Source organism: Haemaphysalis longicornis, unplaced genomic scaffold (assembly GCF_048455015.1).
Source record: "Haemaphysalis longicornis isolate Haplotype H1 unplaced genomic scaffold, Haemaphysalis longicornis Haplotype H1 scaffold_569, whole genome shotgun sequence".
NCBI classification, from domain to species: domain Eukaryota; kingdom Metazoa; phylum Arthropoda; class Arachnida; order Ixodida; family Ixodidae; genus Haemaphysalis; species Haemaphysalis longicornis.
Window position 1 is genome coordinate 27,539 of NW_027526399.1, and position 19,946 is coordinate 47,484.

General features: G+C 50.3%; 1 long non-coding RNA gene across 1 annotated transcript; it reads left to right on the forward strand.

Moving 5' to 3' along the window:
• The first annotated feature begins 10,850 nt into the window (after positions 1–10,850).
• Positions 10,851–14,087, forward strand: LOC144140943 (uncharacterized). The gene is made up of 3 exons (XR_013316397.1): positions 10,851–10,992; positions 12,116–12,220; positions 13,887–14,087. It is a non-coding gene; the product is annotated as an uncharacterized LOC144140943 (long non-coding RNA).
• Positions 14,088–19,946: the final 5,859 nt, after the last annotated feature.

Genomic DNA, 19,946 nt, shown 5'->3' on the forward strand with positions numbered 1-19,946 from the left:
TCACTGCCGTAGTCAAGCCGAGACCCTACCAAGGCAGTGTAGAGGCGCAGCAAGAGTTTGTTTGTCGGCCCCAAAAGATTGTGGGTACCATGTTTCGCTGGACGTCCGTCCCACGAAACGTGGGCTGACTGTTCGGAAAGAAGCTTCGAACGAAGCGAACGCGTTTTTTTAGGACGATAGCTTTTCTTTGGTTACTTTAACCCGAAAACTGTGGCCTGTATGCCTGCATGTTCCTAAAAACAGGGACAGACAGACCGTCCCGGTCTGTCCCTGCTTTGTGGAAACAGGGACAGACATGGAAACAGGCAGAAACAGGGACAGACAGGGAGAGACAAAAATAATTTTAATTAATTAATTAATATAAATTTTACATCAATTTTATTAAATGAATAAACAATTATTTAAAAATAATAATTTTTTGTCTGTCCCTGTCTGTCCCTGTTTCTGTTCCTTATGTTCCGTATGTTTATTATGTTCCTCTAGCTTGCGGCGCTAAAGGAACACAATGAGGGATTCCAAGTATAACACTTCAACTTGAACATTTGGCCACATAGGAACAAAAGGCCATAGTGGAGCCCCACCCGTGTGCAAGTTTTATGGCATGCACGCACATTTTGGGTGTAGATATTTTAAAAAAATTAGCAGGTGCATAGGATAGCCATCTACGGGTGGAAAAAAAAAAAACAATTAAAACTCCGTGCTGAACACTGCGGTGGTTAAACGGTTACCGATTGGGCTAAGAGGTCTCACGTCTGGTTCTCTCTCAGATTAATTTCTCTAAGATTAATTAAGAGTCCCAACACGTTGCACTTTACCAGATAATGGCGTCCTCATGGCCGTTTTCCGAATTTCGAAAGTCCTTAGTCTTGTTTTTGCTTTGCTCTTTATTATTTCAGTCTCGTCAACATTGCGTCTCTGCGGGTGTATACAGCCCCCACGTCGCCGTATAAGGCACTACCCATTCAGCCCATGGCCCATGTGGTGAGTGGAAACTCGGTTACAGTAGCTGCAAATAAGAGAAACTACGCGTACAGTGGCGTTGAGCCTTGGTACTGACTTCATTTTCGTGATTCTTGCGATGTACCGCATGTCAGTTATTCGCTTACCCTTCCGAACCTGCATCGCTGCACGAAAACTCGCGCGTCCTCTTAACTGCGGGGCCGACTACCCACATGGGGGGCGCTTGCATCGGTTGCTTCGATCGGAGGTGCCGTGCCTCGCAAAGCTCCACCAACTTTTCGTGTGTTGAGCTGGAGCCCTTAAACCAGTGCCGATCTACGTCGGATGATGTAAGGAACGGCTGGACATCACTTTTCCGGGCTGTCCTGAATTGTCCTGGACGTAATTTCGACTTTCTTGTGGAACACGCCGGGGTTAGGCCTAACTGCCAGGCCTACCCGCAACCAGCCACCTGACCATGCCTGCAGCCGCGTCCATGGAGGTCGTAGTGCAGGGAGAGGGTATCGACCCATCCGAACTCAACCAAGACGGCTGGGAAGCAATACGACAACGGCAACGCACCCATCAGCACGCCAAAAGTGAGTCTTCTCGAATTCCCCCAACAAACAACGCACCCGGTCGCAATGGTGCCCGGAACCGACCTGCCCGCCATGGCCCGCCGGCATTACCGCTCCGGGAGGAGGACATTAAAATCATCCTACGCCCAAGAAGAGGACTCGACCTCGGATCAGTGCCCCGGGCCCCACTGGCCGATGTTATCTTCCAAGAAGCCTGCATTGCCCAAAACATGACCGATCAGATACGGGTTCGCCGAACGCCTATTTGCTCATCAGCACCCCCGCAGAGGAGAGGGCTCAAAAATACGCCTCAGTTCTATTCTTAAGCATCAAAGATCGACGATACGAGATGGCCGAACACGTCTCAGCCCTAGCCAATACCGTCGCTGGAGTCATACTCAATATTTCCGAAGACGACTCTCCTAAAGACATTTTCCGCAGCGTCAGCAACAACAACCCCGACCTGCAAATCCTGCCAGCAAAACGTCTCCGAACCTCCAGCGTGGCACAGATTCTATTCAATAGCACCCGAGTACCTTTCTGCATCAGCTACAGAGGAGCGACTTACATATTTCCTTTAAACGCAAGACGGAGGCCTGCCCAGCTTGTTGGCAACCCGGTCACCGACAAGACGTCTGCCCTAATACAAGGCCACCGCCAAGGTGCAAGACCTGCGGGACTCCCTAAGCCGCTGCAGACCATACATGCCTCCCGAATTGCATCATGTGTGGTGGCCCACACCTCACTGGATCAGCGCACTTCCCGCGACGATTTCAACCCTGCAGGCAACCCCTTACGTACGCCCAGGCGGCCATTGCAGGCCACGACCAGCACGACGCCAAAACTACCCAACAAGAACGCCCCAAGAGATCCGAGCACAACGAAACAAAAGAAACCGGAAGCACGTGTAACCAGAAACAAGACAGCTCGCAGGCAGAAGAAAGCACCGAATGTACGATCCTCGAACAAGCAGCCGGGCGGCGACATGGTGAGCAGCCCCAGTGCCTCCTCTCACTGCTCACGCCACAGCGCTCAAATACCCGCCCCTTCCTCCGCAGCTAGTCAAGGAGCTAGCTGACATAAAAGCGGAGTTAGCGCTTCTTAGACAAGAAAACTACACGTTGCGACAAGAAAATATGGTGCTAAAATCGCAGCTTGAAAACCGCCCCCAGGAAGACTTAGATACTAACCCCCCGGTCTCCAAGCGTACAGCTGTAGATGGCTCTGCAGAAAATAGGGTAGAGGAACCTATGGAAGATGACGAGGTAGGTAAAAGAATTAACAACCTAGAGAAGAGCGCAACCTCAGTAAGAATTACCTTTCACGAACAAAAGCACGAATTAGTCCAACATGACCGCCACGCAGGCTAGCATAGAAGCTCTTCGAAATGAGGTGCACTCGTTCATAAGTAACGTTATGCAAAACATAAGCACCCCCACAGGGCTCGTCCCCCAAACAGGACTTCAACATGGATCAACCCAATAACAAAACCCGCGCAGTTAAAATCTGGCAACGGAACTGCAGAGGTTTCGCGAAGAGAACGTGCAATCTCCAGTTACTCGTCCAATCAGTCGAAATTCCCGAAGATGTCATAGACCTACAACAGACGGGCAAAGCAGTCAAACTTCCAGGCTATAAAGCCTTCCAAAGCAATAGCAATAACAAAACAGCAGTGCTTATTCAGCGTAATATCCCCGCCAGCAGGACTCGATCCGACAGCGTAGAAATATCTCACGATTTCATAATGATTCTGCCCACCAAAAGTGCCACGAAGCTCTTCATTCTAAATGTGTACAGTAATGCCAAAGCTGAACACCACCGATTCAACCTTCTCTTCTCGCTAGCCAGACGAGAGGCGGGTCCCCACACATTGGTCGTGTTAGGAGATTTCAATGCACCACACATAGCATGGGGATACTCCAAATGCACGAAAAAAGAAAACGACCTCTGGGATCAGGCGCAAATTCATCACATCACAATAGAAACAGAACCAAATACCCAAACCAGGATAGGTAACAGCGTACAGAAAGACTCCACCCCAGACCTAACTTTCACTCTGCACGCCAAACAGATCAGTTGGAAAACCACGGATGAATCACTTGGAAGCGACCATTTTATTATATAAATAGACCTTGAGCTCACTCACGCCATTAAGAAAACTCCTCAACAACAACACATCTCCGATTGGTACGAGTTCAGAAACGTCTGAGAATCACGGCGAGATGAAAAAGACACACGAAACCCCCCCGACCTTCACAACTGGGTCAAACAACTCGTTAACGACGTGAAATCAGTCACTCAAACGACCGACCCAGAAATTCCCGCGGAAACAGTGGACACGCCCCTTCAACACCTATGGGAAGCATTCAAGAGTTCAAAAAAGGTGGAGTAAAAATAAATACAATCGGAAACTACGCCGAAAGCTCGCTGATTTAGAATGCGCCACCCAAAAACACTCAACTCTTATAGAACCAATGGGACGAAATTTGCGACCGAATAAAAGGGAGCCTGGGGATGAAACGCACCTGGCAACTACTCAAACACCTGTTGGACCCCAGCAAGTCGAAAACAGACCAGGCCACCCGACTCACACACGTCATACAAAACTTCACTGGCTCGGACACATACCTTATTAATCGCATGAAAGATACGTACCTTCCCAAAACCACCAACGACCCCCTCCCCCCATACACGGGCACGGATAACCCGAACATGGACAGGGACATCACCGAAGCAGAGGTTAGGGGAGCCATACTTAAACTGCGACTTGGCTCAGCCCCAGGGCCTGATCAAAGCACCAACAAGATGCTAAGAAATTTAGACAACGACTCGGTAGTCGAGATCACTAGCAACTACTACTGGAAACGGGGCACACTACCGCACTCATGGAGACACGCCAAAATAACATTTATATCCAAGCCCAGTAAACCGCTCTCTCTTGAACACCTGCGACCTATATTCCTCACGTCGTGTCTGGGAAAACTCCTTGAACACGTGATACACGCAAGACTGCTCAGTCGCTTACAAACGACGAGCTCTATTCCACATACTATGATTGGATTTAGGGCGGGGCTTTCCACGCAGGACATTCTTCTCCAAATCTCGCAAGAAATCATAACCCCTACAAACAACCTCGACACAGCAGCCATCATAGCGAGCTCGATCTAATGAAATCATTCGACAACGTATCCCACTCAGCCATTATGCGAGGGCTTAGTTTAGTATAAACCCAGGGCATCGCACATACAATTACATACGGAGCTTCCTAACCTATAGAACGGCCATCTTACAGACTGGAGGAGTTACGTCGGACACGACAGAACTCCAGGCTAGAGGGACACCCAAGGAGCACTTTTATCACCCTTGCTATTCAATCTGGCCGTACTAGAAATCCCCCAACGACTTGACAAAATTCTGAATCTAAGATACAGTTTATACGCCGATGGCATCACCTTGTGGGTCAAAGGCGGAAGTGACGCACACATAGAACAAACGTTGAAGGAAGGAATACAAGAGGTGGTAACGGGAGCCGAGAAGGCAGGGTTAACATGCTCGCCTAGCAAATCCAAATTGCTTCTTCTGACCCCCAAAACACGATGCAAAGTAATCCCTAACATCAAAGTCCACATAGGGGATGATCCCATACCAACAGTCTCCACGCTCAAAATTCTAGGAATTCTCATTCAAAACAACAGAGCAAATACCGAACATTTGAAAAAACTTGAACGGCACGTCGCCCAAACGATAGGCCTTATCAGCAGAATTTCCAACCGCCGGAAAGGCCTACGCGAATGCGAAAGAATCCGGCTAATTCAATCACTCGTCATTAGCAGAATCACATACTCACTACCATACTTGCAGCCCTTTAAAACCGAATTGCAAAAAGTCAATATACTAATTAGAAAGGCGTACACATCGGCGCTTCAGCTCCCTCTAAGCAACTCCACTGCCAGATTCGAGAGCTTAGGGGTACACAACACGGCCGAAGAGCTTATAGATGCTCGCATATCTAACCAAATAGCTCGTTTATCCAAAACCACAACTGGAAACCACATTCTCAAACAACTTAAAATAAAGCAGACCAATAATACGGAAGACAGGTTACCCCTACCCCCTCACATTCACAAAACGTGACTGTCAAACGAAACTCCAGAAGTATGCATCCTGTATACCACCCCAATAGAGAGCAGAGGGCGAAGGCTCTACAGCAGCGATTTGCCATCAAAGTGGAAATAATCTATGTGGACGCGGTGGAATATAGACACCGTGCTGCATTCGCAATAGCAGTAACCAAGTCCCCCACCCCACCCCCCAACCCTTAACCTTAACTCTCTCTCTTCTCACCTCTAACCCTGCAACTGCGGAAGAGGCGGCTATAGCCCTAGCGCTCGTCCAAATTCCAACCCCTACAACCATAATCTCCGATTCTAAAACTGCCATTCGAAATTTTGCTGCAGGCCTATTAGCGCAGCAGGCAACCAAAATTATCCGACAGCACCCACCACAATCCCCAGTAGCACTCGTATGGACTCCGGCGCACGCTGACCTGGAGGGTAACGAGGCCGCTCACAGTATGGCATGAAGGCGTATTATCCGAGCCGGGCCGACCACGTTTCCCTACCATGGTGCCAGATCCGCCAGAGATACAATGGTCTCATATCAAGAAATACCCATGCACTACCGCCTATCCAGCAGAAAACTCCCCTTAGCCAACGTGCTGCTCACACCCGCACAAGAGCACACGTGGCGCCTCCTCCGAACGAACACCTTTCCGAACCCAGCCAAGCTCAACCTCACCCATCCTTCCCTTTACCCCTCACCAAACTGCAAAGCGTGCAGAGCCCTCGCGACCCTTCCCCACATCATATGGGAATGCATCAAAGACCCTTTCCCCCGAATTTCCTGCAGTGAGCAGCGGGAAGAGGCAGTGGCGAGCTCAGACCAGGAGATTCAATCTTCCCGGTCACCAGAGCCGCCGACGTCGCTGCCCGGCATAAACCGGCGGCCACAACAGCCTTCTAACCACGCAAAGCTCAAATAAAGTGCTTTCTCTCTCTACCCACATCACCACCGTGGGGCCGACGGATCCTTTTCGAATTATTGTCCTACTGTAGCTCCTAAACATGCGTATCAATATTCCGTCCGGCTTTATAGATAGCGACCTGCCCATGCGCGCCGTGTCCGGGTGCCGAATTTGTTACTGCTTGTTTGTTTGTTTTTAGTTATTTCCTACGCCACTCCATTAACTGGCGCTAAATTTAATCCTCATTTCTTCGCTGCGTGTACGAATTTGCTCAGCCCGCCATCGTTGTTATTTCGTCTTTTTTATGCCGGGGTCCACCAAGATCTAACTGACGTCATATCCGTCACGGAAATGACATCGGCAGAAAAACTTCGATTGACGCGGCTGCGCCGGGGTTCGAGCCACGAACTCTTGGCCGCGACGGGAGGTACGAAACGTGCTAAGGACTGCGCTATGAAAGACGCGTGAATAGGACGACGAACGCGCCTTGTATCCTTCCTTTCAGATGGTGCTGCCATCTAGGAGAGGCGAAGCGAAGTAGTGCATCATGGCGCTAATCAGCGCCGACAGTCACCGCCTCGATGCCAGCGCCTACGTGTGCGGGGGACGCGCAGCTGCAGCTGCGGAGAAGCCGACTTGCGGATGTCGCGCTCGTGGCACGGTCCGCTGCTCCTTTCACTCTAGGGGACGGTGTGTTCACCAAACGATTCGCTGACAATCCGTTTGGTTTCGTTCGCACGGACGGTTTGCGAGTGCATGTGGTTTCAGTCGGATTTACGCAATGCTTCGGCACGTGCAATCCAGTGTCTAAAGTTGATGGGTCTAACGGTGCCATACCGACGAAATATAAATAGCGATGTGCAAGTTCACATCGATGCAAAATAAACATTCAACTGCTCCTGTGAAGGCACATATCACTTTCGTGTTTTACCGATTCCTATGGAAGAGGGAACAACCACATTTTTTTTTTCTCGGTCCGTCGTGCTCAGTCTTTGCCTATTCCCACTGGGGTAGTGCACACCCTGCGTGGGCTCGACGGCGTGCTCAAAAAAATTCTCCCGCATTTCCCCGAGGGGGAGAATGTGAAAGTGCGAATGCACGGTTGTCGGCACGCTTGCGGCGCTTGCGCTCGGCCCCCGCAGCCCACCGCCTCGCCGCCTTCTCTTCCATCTCTTCCATCGGGTTTGTAGTATCACGTGTACACCACGCAGTTATCAAGCCGCTATAACGCCGCTGAGTCGCCAACGCACGCCGCTGACGACGTAGTTTGAATGCGTTAAAGATATAAGGCGCGTCACTAACATTGATATCAGCGTCGTGTCCGTGGCTTGGTCGGTAGAGCGTCGCGCTGCGGCCGCAAAGTCCTCGGATCGAAACCTGGCGCCGGATGCTGTTTCTTTTTTAAATATAGAGGAGCACTGCGGACGCCGCCGACGCCGACGCCGCCGCCGCCGCCGGCGGTGGATGGTTTGGGGTCGCTTATAAAGTGCATTCGCACTTAAAAAGTTGTTTTTAACGCGAAACTGTCCCTTCGCTAGGCTGGCGAAAGCACGCACACGGCCGGCGTCCACCGATCGTGCAACCACCCAAACATCGCCCGCAAGAAAGTGTCCACAGCTGCTAACCCTTTGCTAACGTGTTCCATGGCGTTCCACTAGTTCGATTGCGCGCGTACATCCGAAACAGTAAAACCCCCGTAAATAGTGAGCGCGTTTTGCTTTATAGCACAGATCAGAAAAAAATGAACAGGAAGAAGCACTTCGCGCGCGCTGTTTCAGATCATCGCATCGGCTGACGGCGCATAGCACGAGTACAACAAAATAAAAACTAGCGTGCATAAAAAATTTCCCGGGTAGTCTCGGTTGGCCTTTAGCTTTTCTGTAGGCAGTGTATCAGCAGCATGAATAGTAATTCTAGAAAAAAAGTAGCTGCAGTGAGTCTGATCCCGAGGTGGCAGTAGCTATAGGCTCGACGACAAGCCTATTCGCGACACAATCTGCTGAAAGATCCTGCAAATTTTTTTGCATCGTACTTTCAGTGAACATATCGTACACGATGTAATTTGTTGCGTACAGCGGAGAAAGCCCAGCAGGCGTACGGTAAAACAAATTTATTTTCATCAGGTTCCGATCTTCGGCACGTGGGCAGTAACTCAAAAAGATATCCCGAAGATAACAGCTGTGCTCACAGCATGCATTGATCGCGGACAGCTGCCATACCCAACTTTGCTTTTTGTGGGGCTTGTAAACCACCCCGACTGAGCTCCTAAAAACATGGCGCTCCAGTTACGGTAAAAACGTCGAAGCCGCTGAAAAAGTAGCAGTAGAATAGGGATCTCTTCTCCGAAAAAAAAAACAGTTTCCCCGCAAGAATGACGGCTCTTCCAGGCACAGAATGACTCTTTTGGAGCTGATTCAAGCCTTCTCTGTGAACTTTTGCAAATTCATAGACGACCTTCATGCAATAAGAAATCTCTTCGATGTAAAGCGGAAGACAATCAAGTTTCCGCTTGTTTACATGAACGAAAACGCTCGCAAAATGAAGAATGCTAGTCAGTCAGGCAGATCTGATAGCAGCATCATTTACATGCGTATGCTGAAGTTTGCACAGCTAACAAACGGGTCTAGATTTCGCCGGAATTCCCTTTGGTCGCCGGTATTACAGGTAACGACCGGCGCGACCGTCATTGATTGGTACGGCCGGTACTTTTTATGCGAGCCGTCGCCGGCCCCACTGCGAGCGAAGCGAAGCTGGCGAGTTTGGGGGTTAAACATAGCCCCACCTGACGGAGCCCGCCTTCCGTACACGGCAGTTTGTTGGCACGCTGGCTCCCATTGTCGCTGGCTGCGATGGGCAGATCGATATAAAGCCGGTAGCTAGTTGGCTGTGAGGCGCGCGTGGTAGTGGAGAGCTCTGGATTAATTTTGACGACCCTGGATCTTTAACGTGAGTAGAAATCTGGTCACGATTTTGAGTACCGACACTGTCCCAATGCGAGCAAGATGAGTAGCAGCGGCTGATAACGGTGCCCAAAGTTTAAGAGGCGTTCGTTTAGACACTAACCACCCTGTTACAAACCTGCACTTCCTGTAGCATTGAACTGCACTGACATACAGACAACAAGCTGCACTAAGTAAAAAAATTGGCTGCCGCCTTGGAAAGGGAAAAACCGTCGCGTCGTGCTGGTGAGCACGCTCGTGGTTGTGTCAAGGTGGGAGTACGATTAGTCTCTACGCTCAAAAGAGGCACCACACCGCGCGTAGCAGGTACCGCACGTGGAAGAAAGAGCCTGCGACTAAGCACTGGGGCGAAGGATCTACAGTCAAGCCTGAACCTGAAGAAAGGCTCCCGGGTTATCCGGCGCAAGATAGAGGACGATAAAAGAAATCGTTGTGTACCTTGCAAGGACCCGCTGATGTACCCCTGAATTATATTCATGGCGAGGTACTAGGCTTCGTTGGTTTACCAGTCCGGTATGATCCGTAACCCGTCCGAGGGCTCTTTCTTGGTTTTGAATGGTGAACAGTGACAAAGAAGCTGAGGCCAGACTGCAATAGACACCAGGTTTGTCAGAGAGCCTATGCGAATGCGCCGGAGCAGTTGAGTCAGGAAGGGCAACTTCGTGAGCGCCGATCATAAGAACTGCCAAAGATTAGCCGGTGGCTACCGTAAGCTGTCGCTCTGTGCTTCAGCTGGCACTCTCCCCTTTGTTATGTTTTGACGTCTGTAGACGTTCTCTGCAGCCCCTCCTGGCAGCGTGCATAGTTTTCCTTCCGTTCTTTTAAAGAGAAGCTTTCTATGCCTCCCTGATGGCGTCCGTGCGCACCACAAAACGCACATCGCGAGGGAAGTGAGGAGAAAACTTTTAAAAGAGCTTCCCGCCGTCGGGATCGAACCTGGGTTACTCGCGTTAGGAAGCCGGCGTCTATCCGATTGCGTCAATCCGACACGATCGAAACAGTTTGGATTTGGAGAGGGGTTCATGGACGTGCAAAACAGAAAAATTATGCATCCCTCCACCAAATGACGACCATTGTTGAACGGGAAGCTTACCTCGTGCGAAATCAAATGGCGAAGGTTCAAAGTCAAAGCCGCTGAGATCAAAAGTCCAAACTAGGTGCGGGTCAAAGTAAAAGCTTAAAGAGACAAAGTCTAAACCATCTGCTAGTAAAAGTCCAAACTCAGACGTCATCCTTCGCGTTCAACCATCGTCATCGTTACACGGAGTGGTGCACGATTTTTCGGGATATAATTTCGAATTCTCGCGCCTAGTATAGCCTAGCGCATGCGCAGGAAAAAGCCGTGGCCGAGTTCAAAGCAAAGCTGACCCTGGCAGTGGCACGGCCCCCTGGCTGGAATTGCATCGGCTTCAGCCTCTCGGCGACCTTCTACCCGAAGGCCAAGCAAATCCAAGACAGCGCGGACGGATCCGAACATGCCAAGTACTGCGAGGTAGGCCGCCTCCCGCACGCGCGAGACCGCATGCGCTACAGTGCAGCCCGGTCCGACGCACGTCCGCTGTAGCCCGGACGTGCGTCGGCAGAAAGAAAATGGCGAGGAGAATCTTTCGAAGGGTGGGACAGCGGAACCTCGCCATCCAGATCTGCTAGCTCGGGGCTACACCATGCACCGCGCGACACAAGCGTGGACACCAAAACAATTCGGATGTGAGCTTAGTGATTCCTATTTATACAGATTTAAACTAGCTAGCTTAGTATATTTGAGAATTGCGAGAAAACTGGTGGAACTTATATAATCGGTATTTATCAGAACCGATCGCTCTTTTCGCCTTTTGTAATACCTGTTAAAACACAACCGAACTGGTATTTACCAATTTAGAAAACGGAGTCCCATTCGTGGCAAGCAGTGAGCAAAAGGTAGGGTTTCTGTAGCAGCCAGGTGTCAGCATGTGGTCTTTACATTTTGTTTTCCCGCCCTTCAAACCAATCCTTAAGGTACCTTTGCCGTACGGCCACTTAATTCCGTCGGGTCCGGGTTACCCAGGAAGTGCTGTCGAACAAGTTAATCAATCCGTGCGAACGAAGCGCGCAATGGACGCGAAGCTGCCCCTAAAGAAGCCCAAAACAACCGTCGCTAAAACAGACGACAAAGCCTGGTCGCGCCGATGCGCCCGCCAGCGTGAGCGCGCGGGGAATGCTGGGTAAATTCGCCGCGCCATCTACACTGTGCTCCGTGAGTGAAAACCGCCCTTCCATCCACCGCCGCGTTGGGAATTTCTTTTCCCGCACGCCACGAAAGAACCGCTGGCTGGTAGAGGTAGAAAGCTTTGCTTTACAAATCAGCAGGATAGCGCTTTTGCAGCTGGGTCTCCCGCTTCTGGCGCCATTTTGATTGAAGTACGACACAGGAAGTGGTTGAACTCCATGCATATCTTCAGGATGCTGTTTCGCGCACTTTTCCCCGTCTTTTGTTGCAGCGCAGGTGATGCCTTTCTTGGTATATGCCAAAGAAGCCACTTACTCCCGTTACAAAATTTTATCGATTCAGCTGTTGTACCTGTATTGAAATGTGTGTTTGCATGCGTTGAAGAGGACGCTTATGCCGTTTCGTTCAGTTCAACAGGACAAGTGGCGCCAGGGCTCCATCAGACATTTCCTACACGGTTCCGTACAAGGATGGTCTGATCTCCTTCGAACAGCCCGCGGAGTTTAGAGAGAAGGTATGCGTACGTCAGTCGACCGGACGCTCGTTGCTCTGCTTTATATAAGACGAAACTGAAGTGAACGCTACACGAAAGGAGTATTTACGTGCTCAATCTATGTTAATCAGAGTGTTTTATTCGGCAGTGGTTTTAAAACATTTGAGTGCGTCTTGGGCCGATTTCGAGCATGCAAAAATGAACTATGTTTACCCGTGTTGATCCACGATGATGTTGATCCGTGTCATAATGTGAAGCTGTTTGCACTAGCAGGCAAATTTGTCCACATACTTATTCAATTTCAATACCCGCCTTTCGCGTCTGACGTTGTTGATGTGCGCGCCATGCTGTCAAACGATTTGCTCTCATAGCTGACGCCACCCAAACATCTATATGCTGCCATCCGTGTGTCTGGCTTTTGCGCATTGCCGGCGAGTTGTGCAAAGCACGAACGTTGGAACGTGTGCTACGCAGATAATTTAAACGGACCCTGCAACACTTTCGATAAGCGCTTTCACTCTTTCCTTCGCGTCTGGAACTACTGCGAAAGCTATAGATCTCGCCAGCGCGGAGCGGCACTGCTTGATTTGCTCGTCGCGCCAGATACGCCTTTCATTTCTGCTTTGTTTTTGTGGCTTTAGTTTTAAAGTTGCTTTCGAAAAGCGTTCATTGCTGCAACTGAAGGAAAACCGGCCAACAGCCGCTACATGGCCTGAGACGTAATTCGAGCCGTCGAAGGATGTCAAGACTGGGAAAGAGAAAGAAATCTTTTGAGCGAGTTTATAAATTATCTGATGGACATAGAGCGGTAATTTTTCGCTGACGTACTTTGCGACCCCCTAATCTATATATGTACTGGGTGTGTTGGGTGACTACCTTCTGCAAGCATTTCCGATTTCAAAAAAAAGTTGAAGAAAGTGTTGCAGGGTCCCTTTAAACGCACAAATCATGCACCGAAGCCACCATTTGGCGTTGTTAGCAAAGTTTGGCAAAAAGAAGCGAAGAATGGGTGGAGAAGAGTTCAAGAGAGACTTCGCGGTCGCTTGACACGCCCTCGAGGACCCTTGGGGTGCGCGGACTTTAACTTGGGAACCACTTTCTACAGCATCCCTGCCGAGTGCCAAAATATTTCGAGCCATGAACATTCGTGGACGACTGGTGGGCGCGGCACGAGGAGGGAAGGATGCTAAAAACGGTGTTGGGCTCACTATACAGCGTTGATGTATTCTCTTACTTCCCTGGCGCAGTGGTTTCACGGGGATTCCCCTTTTATGGCAACTTCCGGGGTGCACCTTTTTTACCGCAACCTGCGGCGCTGAAGGTGGGGAGACGATGATAAGAAGACACTTAACGTGCACCATGTTTTTTTTTTTTTTTGTGACGCCATGGTTATGTTTGCATAGTTTCTTGATGTTTAGTTTACCACATCCAGTGTTTTCTGGACTTCTACAAAGGAAAAAGAATCTTCTCGATCTCATTTGTTTGTCCTCACGCCAATACCCCCCCCCCCTTTTGTGATGGCATATAAGACGCCTACGAATGTAGGACATCAGCTTACATTCCCCCTGACTGCAACGCCCATGATTATGGTTTTCTGGTTTGTGATGGATTCCACCTAGAAATATTCGACCTTGAATTGTCAATTGTCTCCACTAATTGCGCGTCCCTTTTTTCGACTGCGTCCCAGGTTTTGAAGATCAAGGAACTGAAAAGCTACAATAGCTGCGTGCTTTTAGATGACGTGTTCTACGACCACCACAACTGTAGCTGCGATGACCACAACTACAAACTGCTGGGCGCCTCGCGATCGGCTCTCTGGCAAACCACTCTGACGAACACTAATTAGAGGGTGTTCTTTTTTTTTTTTTTGCAGCCACATGGGCGGAAACTTTTCCAACGGGTTTTTATCACTTCTTTTTCACCAGCCTAAGTAATAAGTAATGCTCCACAACTAATTGAAGTGCATCTAATCTGTGAATGACGCAAAAGCGATACAATGGCTGAATTCATCCTATTTCGCATCTCTGAAGTAACGCAGGAAAATGCAAATAAAAGTTGCCTGCGTCAGCGCGGGCTTTTATTGGGAATTAATTTCATGCTATACATTCAATTAAAAAAAACCCTCCGCGGTGGCTCGGTTGAGTGCGCATTGTGCCGCTGAGCACAAGGACGCGGGTTCAGTACCAGCCGCGGTGGCTGCGCCAACCACCTGATATCGTGCGAAAGCAGCATAGATTCCTTTCTTTTCGCCTGCTGCCGTTTTGCTGCATGTACTAGATGACTGGATGCAGTCTGTAGCGTGCTCTGAAGCACACGCACGGACGGCCCAGCCAGCACTCCAGCCATTGAGAGAGTAAGCGACCAAGCGCAGGCGAAGCAGCCATTAAACCTTCGCCTAGCCACGTGGCACTGAAACGGCGAGGCTCCGAGCGGGCGCCGCTGCGACGCCTCTCGCAGCGGAACACGTGGCGTGACGTCACACCTGCTACGCTTGTTCTTCGGTGGCTCAAGGTCGTTGCGACGCGATGAATGACCTTTCAAGACATGGCGTAGTAGAGCTTTCGCTCTAAAAGTAAATGTGCCCAGGCTGTCGATATTTCGGCGTACGTTAGTAACATGTAGCCCTCCACTGCGTCGCGCCTCATGCCCGAGTTTGGCGGGTAAAGAGCCTGTGTATCCTAGAATTCACATTTCGTAAAAATAGAATGCAGCACGTCAAATATCTCTGCCTGACTTCGATTATGCGAAGGGTTGCAGTTCTTTTTAGGAGCCATGAAGAGAAAACACAAGTTTGGTTCATTCAAAAGATCGCCTCGTTAGAATCATACTGACACCACTTTTAACTTAAACTTCGCTCAAATTAGCTACTGAATTAGGAAAAAAGGAAATGGCCATGCGACCCACTAGCTCATTTCCCGCAATAGAACCTATGATGTCATACCAGCCAGGTCTGCGATTGGCGGAGGGCGGCAAAAGCAAACGCAACTTAGGCAGAGCTTATAAGCTTTCCAAACGAGCTTTTGCGCTTAAATTTAGGGCATATTCTTTTTAAAGCCTTAACAATGGTGGGACAAACAGTACATGTTACCTGAGTCCTTCAATGCCTTTGTGGCCATGAAACTTCACCGTCACGCTATGGGAGATCTTCGTACGCTGCCGCGCCGCGGCGCTGGTGTTGATCGGAGAGCAACCGGGGGGCATGGCCAGAGCCAGAGCGCGTTTGGCAGGGAACGGACCACGGAGTAAGATAAAACAGACACTCGCCGCCGCAGCAGTGCGCTTTCGCTTTGCGTGTCGTGGGCCGCTCAAAAGCACTTATCATGTTGTGAGCGGCGAAAAAATTTGGTGCGATCGGGCATGCCGGTACTGCGTTCCTGCCTGCCGGTCTGGCTACAGAGCAGCGGCGGCCGTTCGATGCCCTCCGATCTGCGGTGGCGCCCCTCGCGGTATCCTTTGTCCCCGTACAAAACTTGGCCGGGAATTTCATGACCAGAGAAGCATTGAAGGACCCTGGTATTACGAAAGCACACGTAAACATAGAAGTGCCGATGCTTACTTCTGTTGGTACTGCACGCACTTTGCTTGATTTAGCTGCACAGGAGTGCGGGGCGTTGGGGTTGTCTCAGACGACACTGACCGATTGACGCAAGCAACGGTGTCTTACGTGACCATATTTGTAGAGCGAGCACTATGTTTTACGAAACGATCATTTTCTCCCTAAAAAAAAAAAAAAAACAAGCCAGGTTTAAATACGGTCAAAAACAAACCAAAGGCAGAAAACGGCTTGCCACGGTATGGTGGCGCCATCTAGATTCACTAACGGTAAACAAGCGCTTTTCCCGTCGTCCTTCTTTACCGTCGTTGTCCAAGTCGCGCTCTATTTTTTTAATCATATTGCACCAACTTGCCCAACAGATTTGCTTAATGAAGGCTTTCCAATCACGGCCGGACTGGCCTCCTCTCCTCCCGCGCTCGCGGGAGGAGGAGAGTCGAGTCCGGCCTATGGTCCGGCCGTGTCCCAATCGGCTGCAGAGCGGTCGGTTCCCGTGATGCCAATGCAGACCACGAAAACGCACGATTTAGCGGGAAAATCAAAATTTTAACTTCAATAAGTTCTCAGTGAATAAAGCATCGCTTGCATTCGGACAAGCGCTGGGTGCACTATAATACGAAATCTTTCGAATAACACACTTGCATATTGTCTTCATGGCTCGTTGAAATTTTCAGATAGATAGATTTAATGGATGGATGGATGGATGGATGGATGGATGGATGGATGGAGGGAGGGAGGGAGGGAGGGAGGGAGGGAGGGATGGAGGGAGGGACGGACGGATGGACGGACGGATGGGTTGGTGGATAGATGGATGGATGGCTGGATGGATGAATGGATGGGTGGGTTGGAACTTGGTTGGTGGGTTGGTGGATGGATGGATGGATGGATGGATGGATGGATGGATGGATGGATGGATGGATGGATGGATGGATGGATGGATGGATGGGTGGCTGGATGGATGGATGGATGGATGGATGGATGGATGGATGGATGGATCGATAGATAGATAGATAGATAGATAGATAGATAGATAGATAGATAGATAGATAGATAGATAGATAGATAGATAGATAGATAGATAGATAGATAGATAGATAAAGAAAAAAAGAAAGAAAGAAAGAAACATTTATTGAGCGTAAGTGCTGATGGCACGGCACTCGCCCAGTGGAGGGCATCCTTATTCCGGGATACCCAGGCTACGACTTGCTGTCCAGGCCCTCTTTGCCAGTTCTTGCTGGTGTCCAAGGTTCGGATCCACTGCTCAAAAGATGGGAAGGGGATAGGGGGTACGTTTGGAGTTTCTTGGTACTCCCATACCTCGTGGTAGAGGGTGCCGTTCGTTGGACAGAAATTGCAAAGTGAGAGATACTGAGTTGGGTAGAGGGAATAAATGAGGGTGCTGTAGGGATAGGAATTAGTCTACAGTCGCCAAAGAGTTGTGGCTTCTTCTCTGGTTAACCGAGGATGAGGTGGCGGGAATATTCTTCTGCCAAGCCTATAATGTTCCAGGACGTCTGCATACCGGAGAAATGGGTCCGTTTTGATGTCAGCGGAGGTCATTCCGTCTCGGGTAATGGCCCTGTGTAGGTACGCGCGGGCAGTGGTGTGACCCGCCTCATTACCGTCGATGGATTCATGCCCAAGAACCAGCGAAGGTTTTGCTTTTTGGTTCCGTTTACAGCATCTCTCTGCTCCGAGGATCTTATTTTCTTAGATAAATTGTTTAATTTATGTAAAGAATCAACAATGACCACCGAGGTTCAAGTTATCTTTAATTTTTGGGTACCCGCCTGTTTTATTCCGCCACTTGTTTCTGTATACCTTCAAGCAGGCTAAGCTATTCTGAAAAAAAAAAAAAGGTTTGTTTGGTCACGCACAATGTCGACTAAACTAGGTTGCATACTTTGTGCTTCATGATTTACCCGAACGTATAGCGAAGGTGGATGAACAGCGCAGCTTTGTGCTCATGTCAATAATGTCTGCGCTACACGGCAACCTTCAATCGACAGTTAAACGCTCGCTTACAAGTGCGCCCTGTGTATTTCCGATGAGGCACTCGATAGACAATTGGTTTATAGGCCTTCGGAAGGCCTTTGAAACGGCCGTGTAGCATACGTTTAAGTACAATGGCGTTGCCGTCGCTATGCTGCTGTCACAGAATTGAGAAGTAATTCAGTGGCCGATGTCTCGGGCGGGAGGAGCGACAAACAACTCCCCCCTGGATACGAACAGAGGATGTGGTTCGGACCTGCTAACCGGCGATAGGTCCACGCCTGATTGGCCGCTGGCGTGAGGAACGAGACGGGGCACGGGATAACAGTTTCAGAACAACGGGCATTTACTTTCTTCACATTCACAGGAAATTCAAGACAGACAGACAGAAGGTTTGACAACGTAATAACGCACTGCAGTTGACACCCCGTCGGGGTCAGAGCTGCCAAGAGACCGAAATTGAGCACATTGATGAGAATGAATGAAACGGTACTCGCCGTTACGAGCCCAAGAAGAAGGCGACAGTAACTGAAGGGGATAGTAGAGTGTACAATAGACGGGGTTGGAGGCTTCCCCCAACTGCTAACAAAGGCACGCGAAGAACACATACAGCGTGGTGCACTGAAGGAGGCGGATAAAATCCCGTGCAGTCCACTTAGAGAAATACAACAGAGAAGACGAGTAGAAAGAGTCCGAAGGAAAGTGGAGAAGGGGAGAACGTCTTAGCTGCGGTCCAGCTGATGGTCTCGCCGGGTTGACGGAGGCTGTCGGTCGTCTGTGGTGGGGCGCCACTCATCAGCGACGCAATTTGGGCGAACTTCGGCCGCGCACTTTCACCTCCTCGAAGCGATCTTCGGGGGCCCGGAGTTCACCGGCGTCGTCGCTCGGCCTCCCCAGCACAGCCCTCAAGGCCGACGCCGCGTCCCGGCCGTCCGTCCGGCCACCGCAAGTTCTCAGCTCTTTCTCCCCGGAAACCCCGCGGCCCGCGCTGCACCACGCACACAGTCCACCGGGCCGCACGTCTTCCAAGAATTCGCGGGGCGCAGCCTTCCGTAGGCCGCGGCACTCTCGCCCACCTCCCTCCCCGAAACACATGGCCAGCCGAACCGGGTGCGACAATGGCGGCGAAAACATTCCTTCGCTACGCGGTACGACTCCTATCGGCCCAAAAATGGTGGGCGGCAAGAAAACCCGTCAAAGAGGGACATGAATTTCGCGACAGATGCATACTGATCGGCACGGTTGCAGCTGAACACGTATTCATAGATGACGTCGAATCGACGCACGTGCGCCGCTGCCTGGTCGATTGGGCCGGATCGGAGGGGCATCGCAAGTCAAACGTCTCCAACGCGAAACGCGTAAACCACTCTCCTTTGGGTCCCGGCACGTCCACATTGAAATCACCGACAGGGACCAGACGTTTAGTGTCGCCGCCGCATCTAAGCCACTGCCTGAGGACACCTAAGAACTTCTTGAAGTTTCTCAGTGCGAACGTATCAATTTCCAATTGAACGCATGAGACGGTTTGCTTGTGCCTCGCGTTCTTTCCGCTTGAGACAATTTTGCTTCTCGATCCTCTTCTGACTTACGCTTTCGAACGTCTTTGGTCTGTCTCCTGCGCGATGCGCCGCTGCTCGTTCCTGCCGCAGAGTAAAGGAAGAGTTGACGAGGATGGTGGATATCGCTGCCTGTTCCTTCGCTCACTTCGCTGCGTTCTTCGGCTCCCTCACTTTATCTGCTATGCGCTGGCATTGACGGACACCTTTCAAACTCCTCTCTCTCTCTTCAAAGACACGTGGAACCTCGGAAGTTTGTGTGATGGCACTAAATTTAGACTGTACCCTACCTAGCCATATACAGTCCCGCTGTAAAGACGATTAGAGAGAAAAGGCTGAGAAGGGACCGATCGAGAGAGAGCCATGTCAGGGCCTCCCCTAAAACAAAGTATGAGTCGGAGTTAAAAAAGATAAGCAGTTGCAGATAAGCAACTTATACGAGTGACCCCCCCCCCCCCCTGTGGTGGCTCAGTGGCTAAGGCGTTGTGCTTCTGAAGACAAGGGCGCGGGTTCGTTTCCCGGCCGCGGTGGCCGCTTCTCTAGTGGAGGCCAAGAGCAAAGCGCCCGTGTGTCGCGCACATTAAAGATCCCCAGGTGGTCAAAATTAATCCGGAGCCCTCCACTACGGCAAGCCTCTCATAGCTCA